Source organism: Grammomys surdaster, unplaced genomic scaffold (genome assembly GCF_004785775.1).
Source record: "Grammomys surdaster isolate TR1022 unplaced genomic scaffold, NIH_TR_1.0 363, whole genome shotgun sequence".
NCBI lineage: Eukaryota > Metazoa > Chordata > Mammalia > Rodentia > Muridae > Grammomys > Grammomys surdaster.
Window position 1 is genome coordinate 78,799 of NW_021604782.1, and position 18,011 is coordinate 96,809.

At 42.3% G+C, this 18,011-nt stretch overlaps 1 long non-coding RNA gene across 1 annotated transcript; it reads left to right on the plus strand.

Moving 5' to 3' along the window:
• Nucleotides 1-1,658: 1,658 nt before the first annotated feature.
• LOC114631507 lies at nt 1,659-10,505 on the plus strand. Its single transcript, XR_003712975.1, has 3 exons — nt 1,659-2,061; nt 3,105-3,197; nt 10,283-10,505. It is a non-coding gene; the product is annotated as an uncharacterized LOC114631507 (long non-coding RNA).
• Nucleotides 10,506-18,011: the final 7,506 nt, after the last annotated feature.

Consider the following 18,011-nt stretch of genomic DNA (forward strand, 5'->3'; position numbering starts at 1 on the left):
GGTGCTGGCTCAGCTCTCTTTCCAAGCACATACATTCCTCAGGGACATTCACGTATTGGTTTATTTATTTTTAGCCCTCTGAGCCTTAATTTCTTCCTTTGGAGAGTGAGACTCATCCTCACAAGGGCACTGGGTTCATAGAGTCTACATACACAAGACACTGCAAAATTATTAATTACAAATTAACCCAGCAATATCTTATTTCCGTTGCTTATATCTGTGCTTCTTTTTTTGTTTGTTTGTTTTTTTGTTTTGTTTCTTTTTCGAGACAGTGTTTCTCTGTGTAGCCCTGGTATCTGTGCTTCTTTAGTAGCCACTTGCTGCACATCTTTTAAACTTTATAAATAATTTCTCAATGATCTTTCAGCAAAAGTAAAATTCTGACTCTTGAATTCCTGTTTGTTGTTTTATTTTGGTAGAAATAATTTATCTATCTATCTATCTATCTATCTATCTATCTATCTATCTATCTATGGGGACACCACAGTGTGAATGTGGATGCCTGAAGAAAATTTAGGGGGATAGTTTCTCTCCTTCTACCACATGGGACCCTGAAATGAAACTCAGGTATTGTGCTTGGCAGCAGGCATCTTTACCCATGAAACCACCCTCCCACCTCTCCAAATACTAAAAGAAATTGTTATTTCCCCACACATGTCCCCATCTCCAAAAATTCCATTGCTTCACCAATGTATTTCATGCCAGATCACATTCAATTGTTCACTGTTCTCATCCTACCTCAGTATCTCCACCTTTTAAAAGATACTTTTCATTCATTATAAGTTCTATACATGAATACAATGTATGTTGATCAATTCCATCTACCACTACCCCCTCCAACTCTCCTAGTAGCCTCATTCCATCTCCCTCCTAGTTTAATGTCCTCTCTTTATTCACTTGTTGTTGGCAGTAAGTCCCCCAAGTCTAACTAGCACTGTCTATGTGCACATGGGTGCTTAGCATCCATGGGGCATGGTTAATAGACCAGCAGCCATATTCTTGAAGGACAGTAACTCTCTCCCACAGCAGCCATCAGCTACCAATGACTCCTCTCATAATAGTAGAGCCTCAAGGGCCTCTTTTCCATCCATGCTGGATTTTTGACTTCTTGATCTTATACAGGTCGTGTGCAGGTAGCCACATCTGCTGAGCGTTGAAGAGTGAAATACCCATGGCATGTCTGGAAGTCAGCACTTCACAGTTCACCTTTTCACCCACAGTTCATATATTCTTTCTGATCCATACTCTGTGAAGTTCTCTGGGACCTGGAGATATGCTCAAGATTAAAGGTTCAAGTGACTATAGGGGAATTTGGGAGAGGAAAGGGTAAGGGGTTATTAGTCAAAATTAAGAATACATGAAGATATGGATATCTAGTTTGTAAGCTAATGAAAAGCCTATGATATATTTTTAAATGGGGAATTTGAACAAAAGTATCATGCATGAACGTAGAATGATGCTTCCAGAAGATATGAGTTGTGAAATGGAAATGATATACTTTCTTAAAAATTGTTGGTCAGAGAAGTCCCAGAGGCACCCAAAATGACATAGGATACTGTTACTGTTCTTGGCTGACTCCCATAACTAGACAACATCATATTGTTGGAGACACCACTCACTTTGGACATAGTGATATCAACCTTGAGCTGACCAGGAAACTTAGTGCCACTAGGTACTTTCCATGATGCCAGGGGAGAAGAGACATCAATAGTCTTACCCAGCACTTCACTGATCTACTGGCAAGATGTGTCCATTGGTTCAAAGAGGTATGAATGTTCGAAGGATGGCCAACCACTTTCTGATTGGATTTGAGTCCACAGGAGGGATTTCATGCTGAGACTATAAACCAGGTTGAAAGCCCACTAGGGAGACAGATCACAGGCTCCATGGGCAATCTCTAGTGTTCTGTTAAATGATCTTGCCGTCAGATTCATTTGAAATATTTATATTTTTACCTGTAGATTTATGCTGATCTCAACTTCTGTCAGAGGACACTCTTTCTTCAGTGGGCTGTAGTTAATGCAGAAATTGGTAACTATTAAGTGTGGAGTAGAAACAAAGGTAGGTAGGCCATCCCTCTCAATCCTTCTACACTGTCTTCAAAGTCAGTAAAAAATTGAATTGAACTTAATGTTGTCCTAATCTGTCAGAACCTCCCAACTATGGCACAAAGTTCACTGTGTGGATTTCCCCACTGAGTATTAGATCTAAATTTAATGTTAAAGAAAGTAAATAAAAAATATTAATTATGGGCTGGAGGGACTACTCAGAGGTTAAGAGCACTGACTGCTCTTTCCAGAGGTCCTGAGTTTAATTCCCAGCAACCACGTGGTGGCTCACAACCATCAGTATGGGATCCTATCCCCTTTTCCGGTGTACTCACATATATAAAACAAGAAAATATTTTTAAAAATTATAAAAAAATTAAGTACTTCCTGAGGCAAATGATAAAAGAGACATAATCTAGACATAGTGGAATTATCATGACACAGGATAATATAAGTTCTTTAAACCACATTGCTTTGAAGTATCTCATAAAATGAAAAGCCAAAGCAAAGTGCTTAGTGTTGCAGAGTGCAACACTAGAATTCATTGGCTAAAATGAGAAGCAGTGTGTTTAGAGATGGCTCCGTGGCTGAAAGGCTTTCTGTACAAGCACAAGAAGCTGACTTAGATCCGATCCCCAGCACTTATGTAAAAAACAAGGTGCAGAATGTGCCTGCAGTCTCAGTGCTGGGAGCAAATCTTGGGGGCAGCCCACAAATTCTAAGTTCAGGGAGAAAAACTGTCTCAGAAAATAAGATGGAGAGTGATGAAGAAGACAGCCTGTGTTAACCTCAGACCTCTGCATCCACACACAAGTACATATGCATACACACACACACACACACACACACACACAAATGCACAGAGTACACACATACACACAGAGAAGAGAAGGCAAAGTTGAAATGAGACAAAATCTCTCAATTCAAGCTTGACAGCTTCTAAAAACAGTAAATGTTAGACATCAAATTGATAATTCAAGGAAAATGAGGTTTTTGAGACAAAGTTGAGGTTCATTCGGCCAGAGATGCTTTGATCTTGTTTTGATCTTGTCCTAGGTGCTTCAGAGAGCTTCATCAAATGATCCCCATCAATCCTTGACACCATTGGCTACCCAATGACACATGTTCTGGTTCCTACATCTCCACCAGGTACTGCTCATCAAAGCACTTGGTTTTAAACTCTGGCAACAAGATGGCCCAGGCTTGAGATCTGTGAGGTTTCATCATACATGATTCTGCTTAAATGAGAACGGATGGGGCTGGAGGTGTAGCTCCGTGTAGCTCAGCTCTATGGCACATGCTCAACATGCAGGGACATCTGAAAAGAGAAAAATCAAGAAAGCTGAGTGGCGACAAAAGGGTTGTGAATTTTATTATGAGTGTGATGATACTCAAAACCCCTATCATTTCTTTTGTAAGGCTATCTGATACACCTTGCTCTTTGCATATATGATCTTCATGCTCGTGCACACATTTAATTACTGTGCCTTCTCAAGACAGGTTTATTGTCTCTATTTTAGACTCAAAAAAAAAAAAACCTAAAAAACCTAAGATAGAGCAAGAAACTTGTCCAGACTCACAAGGCAGCCACAGGGAGTGTCAGTTGCTGTCAGCCATAGTCTGAAGCAGACTCAGCCATGTTTCAGTAGCCAGAGACAGCATGAGTTAGTTCATTCCCCATTCCCTTCTAAGCGGTTTATGACCTTGGACATTAAACCTGCATAATTCAAAGAGGAATGACTTACGTCGGCAGGTAGGCATCCTGCTTAGACTGGGCATCGTTTCACGTGGACAGCTGCCTGGCCAGGCATGTCAGAGGAGCAGGAGTACCCCTGCTCCTGTATAGTACTACAGAATGCTGCTTCTGTGGTATCAGCATGCCCACCACCGGAGCTTGTAGTGAGACTGAAACTCAAAGGTCAAGAGCAAAGCTAATACTTGTCGAACCTCAGAAAACAACCAACTGCTGACTCAAACAGATTGCCTACAGGATTGCTGTATTGTTGTTCAGTTGTTTGGTTTTTGTTTTTTGTTGTCTCTGAGGATTTTTGTTATTTGGTTCCTTTTTGGCTGGGAGAACTGTTGTCCTTTGTAAAAGTCTCTTAAGTATTAGAATCTTCAAAGTTAAGCTATGATCTATATTGGAAGACTAGTGGACTGGAAGGCTGTGAAACACTGGGGAATGCCCTATTGTTGTAAATGGTCCTTAATAAATCTATTAATTCTTAATATGATCCAGCCAGCCCCCCAATAATCGAAGCAAAATCTTAAGGATTTATTTAATCAATGTTAGCAAAATTACTGAGTAAATTACTCTTAATCTATTTTTCTATGTGCTAGACTGTTAATTCCTAGCATAGCTTCCCGTATACTTGCTGTTTGAGTCTCACCTGCGTTATTTCTGCTCCATCAGTCTGTCCTTAGGAAGCATTTCTCCTGATCACGTGCTCACGGTTCCTCTCCTCTCGTGACAGCCTCCTCCTCTCTGTCTTCCTCTTTCTTCTCTCTTTCTTCTTCTCTCTCCTTGTGGTCCCTATTTGCGACCCCCCCCCCAAGCCAGGCAACTGAAACCCTGCCTACCTCTATTCTCCCCAGGGATTGGCTGTAACTATTTTTATTTAACTAGTCAGAGAAGATTATTGGCAAGCAAAGTTTATACAACATCATTTGGTGTATGTGAGGATGCATTTGTCAGACTGCAATCAGATTTTGGGGGCCAGTATTTAACATTTGAATATATAACCATACCAGATCAATCCCTACTCAGAAATGTTCCAATCTTATGGATGCACATTTTTCACAATAAATGAAATGAGATAGCGATGTCTCCAGCAGAACTTAATTGTGAGGGCTAAGGGTGTGATGTAGCGGAAAGTGCTTGCCTGGCACGTGTAAAGCCCGAGATTCAATCTCCACTACGAAAACCCAGAACTAATCAACCGCACAACAAAACACCAGAAACTGATTATCAACAGTGAATTTAATAACATGAGAAGGGGTCTAGCAGAGAGCAGGATTTTTATTACATATCTGATTTATATGCCAAACTCTGAGAGGTGTCCAATTACAGATTATTTCAAGAGGCAATGTAATATTATTCATGGTCCTTACCAGCAGTGTGTTCAGTGACTCTCCCTGTATTATCTAATTGCTGCCCCACTCTCAATACTTGTGACTTGAATAATAATCAAGTTAAATGTATTCATAGACAGCATGAGATGTGAGTCACAAAGAAGCCAGCACCTGTAAGCATGGACCACTGCCACGTTAATGATACTGAGGGGAAAGAACTCTAAAAAAGAGGCTCCATCCTCATGTGACAGCTGGAATAATCAAAACTGAGCTTTCATATATAATATAATATAATATAATATAATATAATATAATAAATATAATATAATATAATATAATATAATATAATATAATATATATAATATATTGTATATATAATATATAATATATATAATATATATTTTTTTCAAAAATGCAGTAGAGATATTTCTTTATTGTTTTGCTATCTACTTTTGAGGCTAAGCTGGTTCTGAACTGTCATTGTTTTAGCCATGGAGTTGTGGGCTAGTGTTATCAGCACAGTTTGCCTAGTTTTTTATTGAGTTTCTATAGCTGGCCTTTGTTTAGCTCTGTGGATGTTTTGTAGAGGATATACTGTATTTGAGAGTACAGGACAAGCAACATTGGTCTAATCTTAAGGAACTCACAACCTCAGGGGTAGAAGAAGATTGAGGCCACAAATCAAATCAAAATGGGACTGAATACAAAAAAGCTAATAAATTGTCATGGAAGAGTGGTGGTGGTGTGTGCGGTAGCGGTGGTGGTGGTGGTGGTGGTGGTGGTGGTGGTAGTGGTGATGCTGGTGGTGGCAGTGACGGTGGTGGTGGTGGTAGTGGTGATGCTGGTGGTGGCAGTGACGGTGGTGGTGGTGGTGGTGGTGATGCTGATGGTGGCAGTGACGGTGGTGGTGTTCATGGTGGGGAGGGGCTTGTCATGGCAGTGTCCATGAATGATTCCATGAAGTAACATGAAGGAAGGGATCCAAGAAAAGTGTGAGTGTTACAGTTTTGTACACGGCCAATTAATGCTTCATGCTGGTAGTTTCAGCCAGCCTGTTACACCTACAAGGGTTGGTGGGACAGTGATGCTTCACCATTGCCCCCAGTATCTAGTGCTGTGACTGGAGTATACTAGGTACCTAATCATGTTGAATAAATGTGTCAATAGGAGCACAGATTCATCCATACAAGTCTTGAAATGTCTAGAGTAACTGGCTTTCTTATTTTTATTCTCCATGATCTTTGAAATAACTGACAATAGAATATGGTCTGCACCATCCTAGATTTTGAAAGCTTCTATTATTCCTTTCCAGTTTCACAGGAATCCCCTGTCAATTACACAAGAACCACAGACCCCCCTAGTTCTAAAACAATACACTGATAAAATACACATGACATAATGTTTGCCATCTTGATAATTTTAAGCATCCAGTTTAATATCATCAAGAATATATGCATTGTTAAGAATCAGATTTTTACAATTTGCACAAAACTGAAACTCTACGTATTAAACAATGCTTCATTTCATCCTCTCCCCTGAGTCTGGCAACCTCTATTCTCTTTTCTACTTCATAAGGTGAACTACTCTAGCCTTTATATACGTGGGATCCTATAGTTGTCTCATAGCTGGTGTGCTTTAGTTAACATAATAACCTTACATTTCATTCATTTTGTAGAACCCAGACTTCATGCAGCCTCATCTAGGTACTTTGCTTCTGGCACACCATGCCTTTCCACTCAAGGCTGGGCAATATTCCATTGCATTCTTGTGTCACATCTTGTTCATCTGCTTACCAGTAAATGAACCCTTGGCTTGTTTTGACCTTTGGTTACTGTGGATAATGATGCATCAACCTAAGTGTGCAAAGATCTCCATAAAAATCATGCTTGCCTGGGATGGAGAGATGACTCAGCAGGCAAGAGCATTTTCTGTTGTTTCAGAAGATTCAAATTTGGAGCTCGGTATATAAGCTGTGTGGCTCACAACTGTCTGCAATTGCCGCTCCATTGGACCCGATGCCCACTAATGATCTCTTGGGGTCACCACGCACAAAGGGCACACATATAAACACACAAGATACATAAAATAAGAGTAATGAATCTTTTAATGTTTTGCTTGGCTAGCATGTGAAAAGCCCAGGCTTGATCTCCTGCACCTAAAAAACAAAAACAAAACCCCCTGCTTTCTGAAATAAGCTAGCCTCAGAAGGATACATTTGCACACTTTTTCTGGTCTATGAAATACAGGGAAGGTAAAAATACATAAAGTAGCCAGGCAGTGGAGGTGCGTGCCTTTAATCCCAGGATTTGGGAGGCAGAGGCAGGCAGATTTCTGAGTTCGAGGCCAGCCTGGTCTACAGAGTGAGTTCCAGGACAGACAGGGCTATACAGAGAAACCCTGTCTTGAAAAACAAAAAAACAAAAAATAAATACATAAAGTACATAAATATACATGGCGGTCTATGAATGAGGAGGAGGGGTAAAAAGAGAGTCGTATTGGTGTGAATATGACCAGAGAACATATAACAAGCATCTAGGAAGGAAAGGTCATAGTAACACCTAGTATTTGTGTAATTAGTATTTGCCAATAATGTTTAAAATTTTTACTTTCAATTCCTTTATTTTCCCTTTCATAATGTTTCAGCTTTTTTGAGAGAAAATCATATATCATTCAGTTCACCATATTAAAAAAGGATTTATTTATTTTCATTTTATGTGTATGAGTGCTTGCCTGCATATATATGTATGTAAACCGTGTTTGTGTGTGTGTGTGTCTATCAAATGGTCAGTGCCCGCAGAAGCTAGAAGGTGTTAGATCCGCTGGAACCTGAGTCATAGAAAGTTATGAGCCACCATATAGGTGCCGGGAACAAAATCTGGCTCCTCTACAAGAACAACTGATGCCTTTCATCACTAAGCTCCCTCTCCATCCCCTCAGTTCACTGCTTTTTTAAAATCTCAGAACTGGGTGGTGTAAGAGCCTTACATCACCATAATAAGGCTCAGAAGCCATCGTTAGAATGAAAGGGTTTCACCTTTCATTTCTTCATGGCAATGTTTTGACAGTCTTCATTGCTAAGCAATCAGAGATGTTCATTCTGAGGAGACCAGAGTTGAGTGCCTGTATGGGATGAGCTATCTGGGGCCAGTAAATTGAAGAGTATCTAGTCTAGGTATCAGAAAGCCTACTTCCCTAGACACAGAAGACTAGAACTGAGTCCTTACATGGACAAAGAAATTTCCCTAAAGGGTCCATATTTGCATGGTTCAACTGGAAGAATCTTGGCTGGAACTGGAATGTATCTTCTCCAGTCTTCATTAGGGGATTTCTTTCCTGAAACCTGTGCTGGCAAGTTTTTAAGACTCTGAAATCAGCAGTAATTATTTATTGAGAATTTGAGGTTTTTCTTATCTAAGGAAATGTATTCTATCACTTTAGATGTGACAGAAATAGACCAACTAGAAAAGAACTTCAGAATTACTAAAGAACCAAATCTACCTAAGAGGAGGAGTTGGAGGGCAGTCTTCAGTGGTCACCAAGCTCTGTGCTCCCATGCCCCCGCGGGCTATGCTATTTACCACCTTGTCTGTGCTTTCTCTTTGCCTGTTGCTCAATCATTTCAAAGTCCAATTCTTCCCTCACTATCTAATCTGGCAGTTAGCTAGTCATGTCATTTATGAATCCCAGCCTAGTACTTCTTTCATTGACTTTATCTCCTAGCAAAGCTGTTAGCCTTATGATGGTGGAAGGGCTTTGTGTGCCCGTAGCAGGTCACCCAGATGAGGAAGTACAAAGCCTGGATTCTGGGGCTAGTTCTATCTCTGACTAGCCACAAGATGGAGATGAACCAGTCTCCCAGATGCCATCTCCTCAGTGTGTAAAATGGGCCTAAAAATGACACCCTATCCACTCTTCTGGGCTACTGTCTAGCTCAAAAGGTGCCATTTAAATGTGACCTCTAAAAATAATGAAGCTCTTCATAACTACAAAGTTCTATCAATGCTACCTCACCAGAGCAGGCATCACAGTGCTCCTGTGGTACACACAAGCACTGATACACACACACACACACACACACACACACACACACGAATCAGAAAATATCCCTCTCTAACAACTCTGTCTCTAGTAACTACATGACGTTACTCGCAAGGGATTCTCTAAACACAGCGCAGAATGCAGTCTTCCATTTCATCTACAGTGGGGGAGGTATCTTGTCCAGTGGTAAGCAAATCCTGAGATGCAGGCTATCTTAGACCATAAAACATCTTCTCCTAAAAATACTGATTGGATTCTGCATTGACCCTTACCTAAGAATCTTCAGAATGCTGTCGTGGGTGGAAGAAATAGAGTGGGCCTAACTCCTCTCCCCACACTGTTCCACTGTAGGATTACTTCGCCATGTCTTAGTGCTCTTAGGAATAAAGAATGCCACTCAGACCTGACCTAGGATGCATTTCCCTGAGAGCCAAAGGCTCAGACTGGCCAGGGACAGTGCCCCTCAGACATTAGTTCACCACGATGCCACCTTCATACTCACAGAGTGAAGAGTAAGGCCACCCATCTCTGCTAACTTTGTTAGTTCCAATGTAATATAAATGTGTGTGTGCGCGCACAACACTGAATGAACTCACAGGGTGTATTAATATATTTATTCATATCGACTAAACAATAATAAAATAAAAGGCTGTAAATCTGACAGGGAGCAGGGAGACGTGGGAGGGACTGGAGGGAGGAAAAGAAAGGAGTAACAATAAATTTGAAACCATGAATTTGATTATTTGAAGAATTTGAATATTAACATCAGGTAGAAATTATTTCAAATTCCAGATCACAGCTTTTTGGTTGTGTAACTTCGGAGAAAAAGCACTAGTTTTTCTAGGCTGTATTAGCAAAAGGATGATAAAAATATTAATTTACAAGGTTGCAGAATTTGGTTCAATAGTGGCTAAAAGGGTTGACACAATGCCTGACAAAGGAGCCAATGCAATGGGAATGGCAGGTGTACCACTATTAGTAGGATGGGAACCACCCCTACTCAGGATGGTTCCTTTGTCCCCTCCACAGTATCCAAATACCCATCTCCAAAGAAGAGTTACTCTTAAAAGCTTTCTCTGATATACAATATCATTATGTCTGGTGTCTTTTTTTTTTTTTTTCAGAATCCTGCCATCTGACTACATCCTTCCCAAGATCTTTTCCATGTGACTTGGACAAGAATTAAGCTGGATCTGAATCCATCTCAAAGTTGCATTCCCACACTCCCAAAGATGTCCCTCGAAGAGCAGTGAGGAACTGTAAATAAGGACAGCTCACCCTCCTCCACACATATCAATAAGAACTAACAGAAGGAGACAGAAGGGGGAGAAGCGGGTTTGAGGTGAATGAAGAAACGACCATATTAACTGTGGGAAGTGTCAAGGGGAATGGCGGGGGGAGGGGTGACCATGAATTTAAGCCATTCATCTGTGCTTCTGAGTCACAAGATGACTGAGTAGCAGAAGGGCTATCCGTCCACCCTGCCACCCTGCCAAGCAGGCAGACAGGTTAACTTCCGCCACCCGGAGAGCGCAGCCAGACTGCGTGGACACAGCCTGGGTGGCACAGAGATTTCCAGGCCTGCCCCGTGCCCTGCTGCCCTGTCTCTCATGGTTTGTAATATGAGGCTGGAACAAGTTGTCTCTGTGGCAGGGAGCCAGGGAGCATTTGCTTCCCCTACTGCACCCAGCGCGTGGGCGAGGAGCACGTGGAATGACCATGACCTGGAGCCTATTCCCTTGCTCCAGTAGCACCTGGTGTGGGGAAGAGGGGAGGAGTCTTCCCCTTTGAATCAACCTGTTTCCCACCCCAGACTGGGGCGGGGCCAGCAGGCTAGGCTCCTTTTGCTATGCCTGTAGGTGACTTGTACTGGAATCACTTGCCAAAAGAGAATCTAGCTCCTTGGATTCCAAGGAGGAAGATTAAAGCTGTCACTTCAGAGAGTGTGAAGACTAAAAAAGTCAGACACTTATTACAAGATCACCATGTTCTGCAGTGTCCCAGTCAGAGAAAACAAATGGCTTTCTAAGAGCTTCTGCTAACCTTGTAGGAAGGTAAGCCTGCCAGTCATGTCTCCAGGGCCTCAAGCTGTCCTCCAAATCATCTCTCAGATGCCAAGATGCATATTCTCATGCCCCCACCGCCTAGGAGGCAAGGAGGACAGCTGCCTGTAGTGTTTCTGAAAAAGTCCCTGTTACACAGGTCTGCTAGGGAGGTAAGGCTTTGTCACAGATGCAGACGGAGGTCAGAGTTCAGCGTGGCATTCCTTGTCAGTTTAGATCCAGAGGGAACTGATTTAGATTTCCATTCCAGAATCTCCACAAAGTGTGCAGTGCATTCCCTCAAGTTTGGAGAAGTTGCCAGTGTGCATGCACATGAGTGTGTGTGTGTGTGTGTGTGTGTGTGTGTTACACACACACTTTGCACCTTTAAACAAACTTTGCACCTTTAAACGAGTCAACTAACTAAGCTACATGCCAGAGCTACCTATTCTGCTAGCAACAAGTCACTCTCAGAAGCCTTGAGGATTCCTGTGACCAGAGGGTAGCCTCCTCCGTGGGCATTGTGGTATTACAGAGAAATTTTAATTTCTCTCTTCACTACTTACTAAGGTTGTAGGAGGAGGACCCTAAGAAAGACAAGGGAGAGGTTTGCCAGTGTGCTCAAGGGAAGGTGATTAATTTCTGAGACATTGGGAAAGAATACAAATGAGGAACCTGTGGGAAGAGTTGGGAGTCTCAACTGCACACTCACTTACGTGTGCATGGTATGTGTGTGTGTGTGTGTGTGTGTGTGTGTGTGATGGAAGGTGGAGGGTGATGCATGTTGAGGTATGAGGAAGAAATGATGAAGAATAGCTTTTCCATGGCTCTGTTTTCCTTTTCTCTCCTGAGACTGTAGGAATGGAAAAGGTTTAGAAAACAAGAGACAAGCCAGGCAGTGGTGGCGCACGCCTTTAATCCCAGCACTTGGGAGGCAGAGGCAGGCTGATTTCTGAGTTCAAGGCCAGCCTGGTCTACAGAGTGAGTTCCAGGACAGCCAGGGCTATACAGAGAAACCCTGTCTCAAAAACCAAAAAAAAAAAAAAAAAAAAAAAAGGTGGGGCTTTTGTTGAAAAGGAAGGAAACATGGTGCTATTAAGGACAGTAAACTAATGTTGGGAGATGATGACTCAGCTGGTAAAAGGCTCAGCCTGCCATGAGAACCTGAGCTCAAGCCCCAGAAGTCATGTAAAAAGCTGGGTATATTATTGATTTTTAGATGCAAGTTTGTTTTCTAATGATAGAGAGAAAGGGTATGGATTTGGGTAGGTAAGAGATGGGGAGAAGATTTAGTTCATCTGAAAAAACTGCCTTCTAAAAATTGTTGCAGATATTTGGCTGCCCCAGGGTTGCTAACATTGACCCCACAAGCTAGCAAAGCCTGATTATAGTGTGCTGGGAACAATCCCAAGTAGGGACCCAAGGGCTCCATGCTGACACAAAACCAGGATCCTACCCATTTGAGCAACTAAACGTTGTCTTTATTGACACCCCAGCAGACAGTATGGATACTTGCTGGTTGTGTGTACATCTTCAGGCTGGGTATCAACTTTTCCTACTCTCACAGAGAAATAATTTGGAACTTAAACATGTGGTACCACCCACAATCTTCAAGCCAGGTTAAGAGGTTGAGTAGTAGTAAAAATGACATTGGCCAAACCCGGTCAAGAAACAGAACTTCATTGGCCAGAAAGTCTGTCACTTATACTGTTTGTGTCTGTTGTATGCCCCATATATGTGATGTGATGGCTATACTTGGTTATCAACTTGACTACATATGGAATTACCTAAAAAACCCCAAATGGCTGGGCACACCTATGAGGAATTTTTGCTTAATTAAATCATTGGAAGTGGAACAATCCACTTCTCATCTAGATCTCAGAGATAGGAAGACAACCTTTAATCCAGATCTTTTGAAGTGGAAAGACTTACCTCTAATATGGGCTGTACCATCTCCTGGAAGCCTTTATAAAAGACATGAAAAAAATGAAGCCTTGTTCTTTGCCAGATTGCTCTTGCCCTCACTAGCAAGTCCATTCATTCACTAGAACTTACTTCTTCAGAATTCCAGCACATACTGAAGACCAGCTGAGACATCCAGTTTCATGGACTGAACAACTACTAGAGTTTGAACCTTTTATTTACAGGCAGCTATTGTTGAATTAGCTGGATCACAGCCTATAAATCATTTTAATAAAAACCATGTATGTATATATACATAAAAGTTATGCACACGTATATATATATATGTATATACATATATATACATATATATACATATATATGTATATATATATATATATATGGAGAGAGAGAGAGAGAGAGAGAGAGAGAGAGAGAGAGAGAGAGAGACAGACTCATTCTATAAGTTTTGTTACTCTAGAGAATCTGGACTGATATATGTGTTTACTTTCCTCTTGAGTTCATGGTTGGCTGCCCATCTCCACTGCTCTCAAAGGATCAGGGGTACTTCTGAGACTATGGACACCCCTGTCTCCAGTAGTTCTTGAAAGACTTGACTGACCTGAACAAAGAATTACTCAGCTACTCAAATTATGCTCTCTTCCAACAACTCAGGGTCCCACAAACCCCCAATACCCAGGAGAGTGGGTTGGAGTAAAATTCCCAGTATGGGAAAGTCTGGACCCAACATGGGAAGGGCCTTCTCAGGTTATCCTCACCACTCCCTCAGGTCTTATTATATATTTATTTGACTGTACTTTCCCCTCCCTCCTCTCCTCCTCCTTGGTTCCCCTCCCCCATCCACTCCCCTTCTGTTTCTCTTCAGAAAAGGGCAGGCCTCCCATGGATATCAACCAGCCAGGGCATTTCAGCTTGCAGTAAGACTTTGGCAGCTCCTCTCCTCTTAAGTCTAGATGAAGCAATCCAGTAGGAGAAAAGGGTCCCAAAGGCAGGCAACAGAGTCAGAGACAGCCCCTGCTCCCATTGTCTCCACAAGAAGACTAAGCTACACAGCTGTAATGTATGTGCAGAGGACCTAGGACGGTCCCATGCAGCCTCCATGGTTGGTGGTTTAGTTTCTCTGAGCCCCTTTGAGCCCATGTCAGTTGATTCTATGGGTTTTCCTGTGTTGTCCTTGACCCCTCTAATTCCTACAATTCTTCCTCCCCTTCTTGTGTAGGATTCTCCAAGTTCTGCCTAATGTTTGGCTGTGGGTATCTGTTTCCATCAGTTGCTGGGTGAAGCCTCTCTGATGACAACTGGGCTAGGCTCCAGTCTATATGTATAGCAGAATATCATTAGGAATCATTTCGTTGACTGTTGTTTGTTTATTTGTTTGGTTAGTTTGTCGTTTCTGTTATTATTGCTGTTGCCATTCGTGTTTGGTTTTAGCTCTGGGCTCTCCAGCCTCTGGTACCTGGCCATCTAGGCAGTGTCTGGGTCTCCCTCTCGTGGCATGGGTCACAAGATGGACCAGACACTGTCTGTCCGCTCTCTCAATTTCTGCTCCATCTTAACCCTAGCACATCTTGCAGTCAGGACAAATTATTGAAAGTTTTGCGGCTGGGTTGATATTCCAATCCCCTCACTAGAAGGGGGATCTTGTCTACAGGATATGGCCAATTCAGACTCCATATCCTCCATTTCTAGGATTCTTAGGTAGGGACATCTTCATAGATGCTTGGGAGTTTCCATTGCTCTAGGCTTCTATCTTACCCTGAAATGCCCCTCAAAAGAAGTCATCTCTCCCATTACGATCTCCCTCCATCCTCTCCCAACCTGAACCTTCCGTTCTCTCCTCACATTCCTCAAGTCCACTCTCAATATGTATTCTTATTAGTAAATGCTAGCCATGAGTCCTTAAGCCATGTCAGCACTGTTGTATATGCTTACATGCAAGCCAGGTCACTCACACTGGAGTACAGATGACTAACCAAAGCCTGACCAACAACACAAAGGGGACATATGTAATTGGGCCTTCTGTTCAGGTAATAGGAAAAGCCCAATGTGTGGGAAATAGAAAGAGCTGTGTGTGGATAGATTTAAAAAAATGAATATAGTAGTTCCTAATAGTACATACTTCATCTGCCCCAAGGGTATTTACACCTGCTATCAAGGAGTCACTTGAAGACTAAGTTGGCCCCCAACTTAGAAGCACTCTCAGGAAGGGAGAAATGGCTATAGTTATATTTCTCAGATTCAAGAAACAGTAGAGTCCCTGTGCTTTTACTAGACCCTGCTAGGAATGGCTCCATCACGGTCCATGACCACCGGTTCCATTGCAATGGGTATCCAACAAAATCAGCACAACCAGCTCTCTATTACATTATCAGTCAGGGACTGTATGAGTAAATGCCAAAAAGTTATTCAAAGGGATTAAGGCTAGAGGTACAAATGAGAGCCAACAGATGATAGGCCAAGAGTACCAACTCATTTCTTCAGTATAGATTAATAATATGTTATAAAAGTGAAGAGGAGGGGCTGGAGAGATGACTCAGTGGTTAAGAGCACCGACCACTGTTCTAGAGGTCCTGAGTTCAAATCCCAGCAACCACATGGTGGCTCACAGCCATCTGTAATGGGATCTGATGCCCTCTTCTAGTGTGTCTGAAGGCAGCAACTGTGTACTCACATATATAAAGTAAATAAATGGTTTTTAAAAAAAGGATGATAGATTCGTGGTGGGAGATTAACTCAACTTGTTGAATACTGCCTAGCATGCCCAGAGTCCACATATTGAGTGTGGCGGTGGAGACTGGAGAAGTTCAGGGTCATCATCAGGTACATAGCAAGTATGAGGCTATTCCAGACTATATGAAATGCTGTCTCAAAAAATGAAGAAGGCAGAGGCAAGGTGGGGCTGATGGGTGTGGGGTGTAGGAGAGGAGCGTGTGGGCATGATAGGAACAGGGTGTATTATATACATATATGAAATTGTCTAAGAAAAAAATTAAAAATTTTCCAAGGTAATAAGATTAGTTTATCTGGTGAGGGAGTTTGAAGGCACTGCAGAATTCAGCTGGGCTGGTTTATAGTGGCACGTGGGAGGATAAGGCAGAACCGAGGGGTTTAAGACCTTGTAGTAGCAGGAGAGCTTGGCTGATGAAGCAGTTAGGACTGTTAAAAAAGCCAGATACAATGCTTTGCAGCAAAGCAGTAGCAGAGGTGCATTGAGAGCTCTCAGAGGTCGGCCAGATTCTACCTGTAGTGTCACCCTCAAGCATGCCAAGGTTTCAACTCATTTGAGAAGAGAGCGCTGGGCCACCCACTGCACAGCACTGCCTAGATTTACTTGTGCTCAGTCCCCCGGCACTCAGAGGTCACGGCAGCCATGGTTTGAGGGGCCCTAGTGCTTGAGTTGGCAGATCACATGGTAATACCCATGTGATACAGTTTTTCAGAAATGTAAAATATGAGTTACAAAGGTAGTGAAGGTTTCCACTTGAATTTTTCTTTTTTTCTTTTATTTATTTATTTTGTGTGTTTTTGTCTTGGAAATCGGAGGACAATTTGTGGGAATAACTTCTCACTTTTCTCCACGTGGATCCCAGGGACTGAATTCAGGTCATCATCCAAAGCCTGAAAGACCAAGGAATGTATGTCAGGGTCAGGATCCCCATGGGTTGTCCTTGAGGGTGCAGTGAACACAGCTGTGAGTGGAGCTAGAGATGCAGTGGAGACCCCAGGAAGTCAGAGATGCCAAGAGCCTGGACTATCTCCAAGGAAGGTCACGGGAGTGAGCAGAGCCAGCCCGAGGAGAGGTCTCATGGGCTGTGGCCAGCACAACCATGGAAGCAGGTTGTTCTTTAAAGCAGATCACTTCCTGGTTTGATGCTATAGGATTTGATATTTGGCCCTCCTCCTTTTCTATACCACAGTTTTTTCCTTTTAGAATTGGAATATTGGGGCTGGATAGATGGCTTGGCAGTTAAGAGTACTTACTGTTTTTGCATAGGATGCAGATTCGAGTCCCAGCTACTCAGATAGTGATTCATAACCATCCATAGTTCCAGTTCTAGGGGATCAGATATAGGGGTTTCAGTATATTTTGGACATCAGTAAGAAAGTATGACTTCATCAAAAAGATGTGCAGCCAGTAGACAGATATTTAAAGCTTTTGTATGCAGGGTGTCCAACATAAGCAGATCTCTAATTTTCACTTATTGTCCCTACTGATATGGTTGGAAGATGAGCCGATGTCAGGTGCAAATGCAGACAGCAAAATTAATAACCATTAGAATTGTGCAGGCTGGGGGTTGTGGAGATTTACCTGCCCTATTTGCCAGTTTAGTATAGGGTAAAGATGTTTTCATCAGAGTTAATTTTGGCAGATCTATGGCTCTTAGATTGGTGGACAATGTTTCCCCAAGAGCATGTAATTGGGCCTTTCCTAGAGTTTTCTGATTCTCACCAGATATAGGTAGACCCAGTGATTTACCTTTCTGATACGGTCTCAGGTGCTGCTGTTGGATTGGGGACTATTCTCTAAATGTCCTTGGTACAGGGAAGGAGTAAACAAAGTGTGGACAGCAGATGACTCAGTGGGTAAAGGCACTGCCCGCACAAGCCTGAGGACCTGACTTCAGTCTCAGGAACCAACACAAAGGTGAAAGGACAGAACTGATTCCACAAAGTTGACCTCTGACCTCCACATTTGATCCATGCTGTGTGTGTGTTTGTGTCCATCTCCTGTGACAATCATGTGATGCTCTTGAGTACACATAGCAAATTCTTAAAATATCACGTGAGGGGATTTTACACTGGGACATTTGTGAAAAACAGGATGGTTGAAGCACTCCCTCTATTAGTTTGTTTACTCAATTTATTGTAGTGTGTGTGTGTGTGTGTG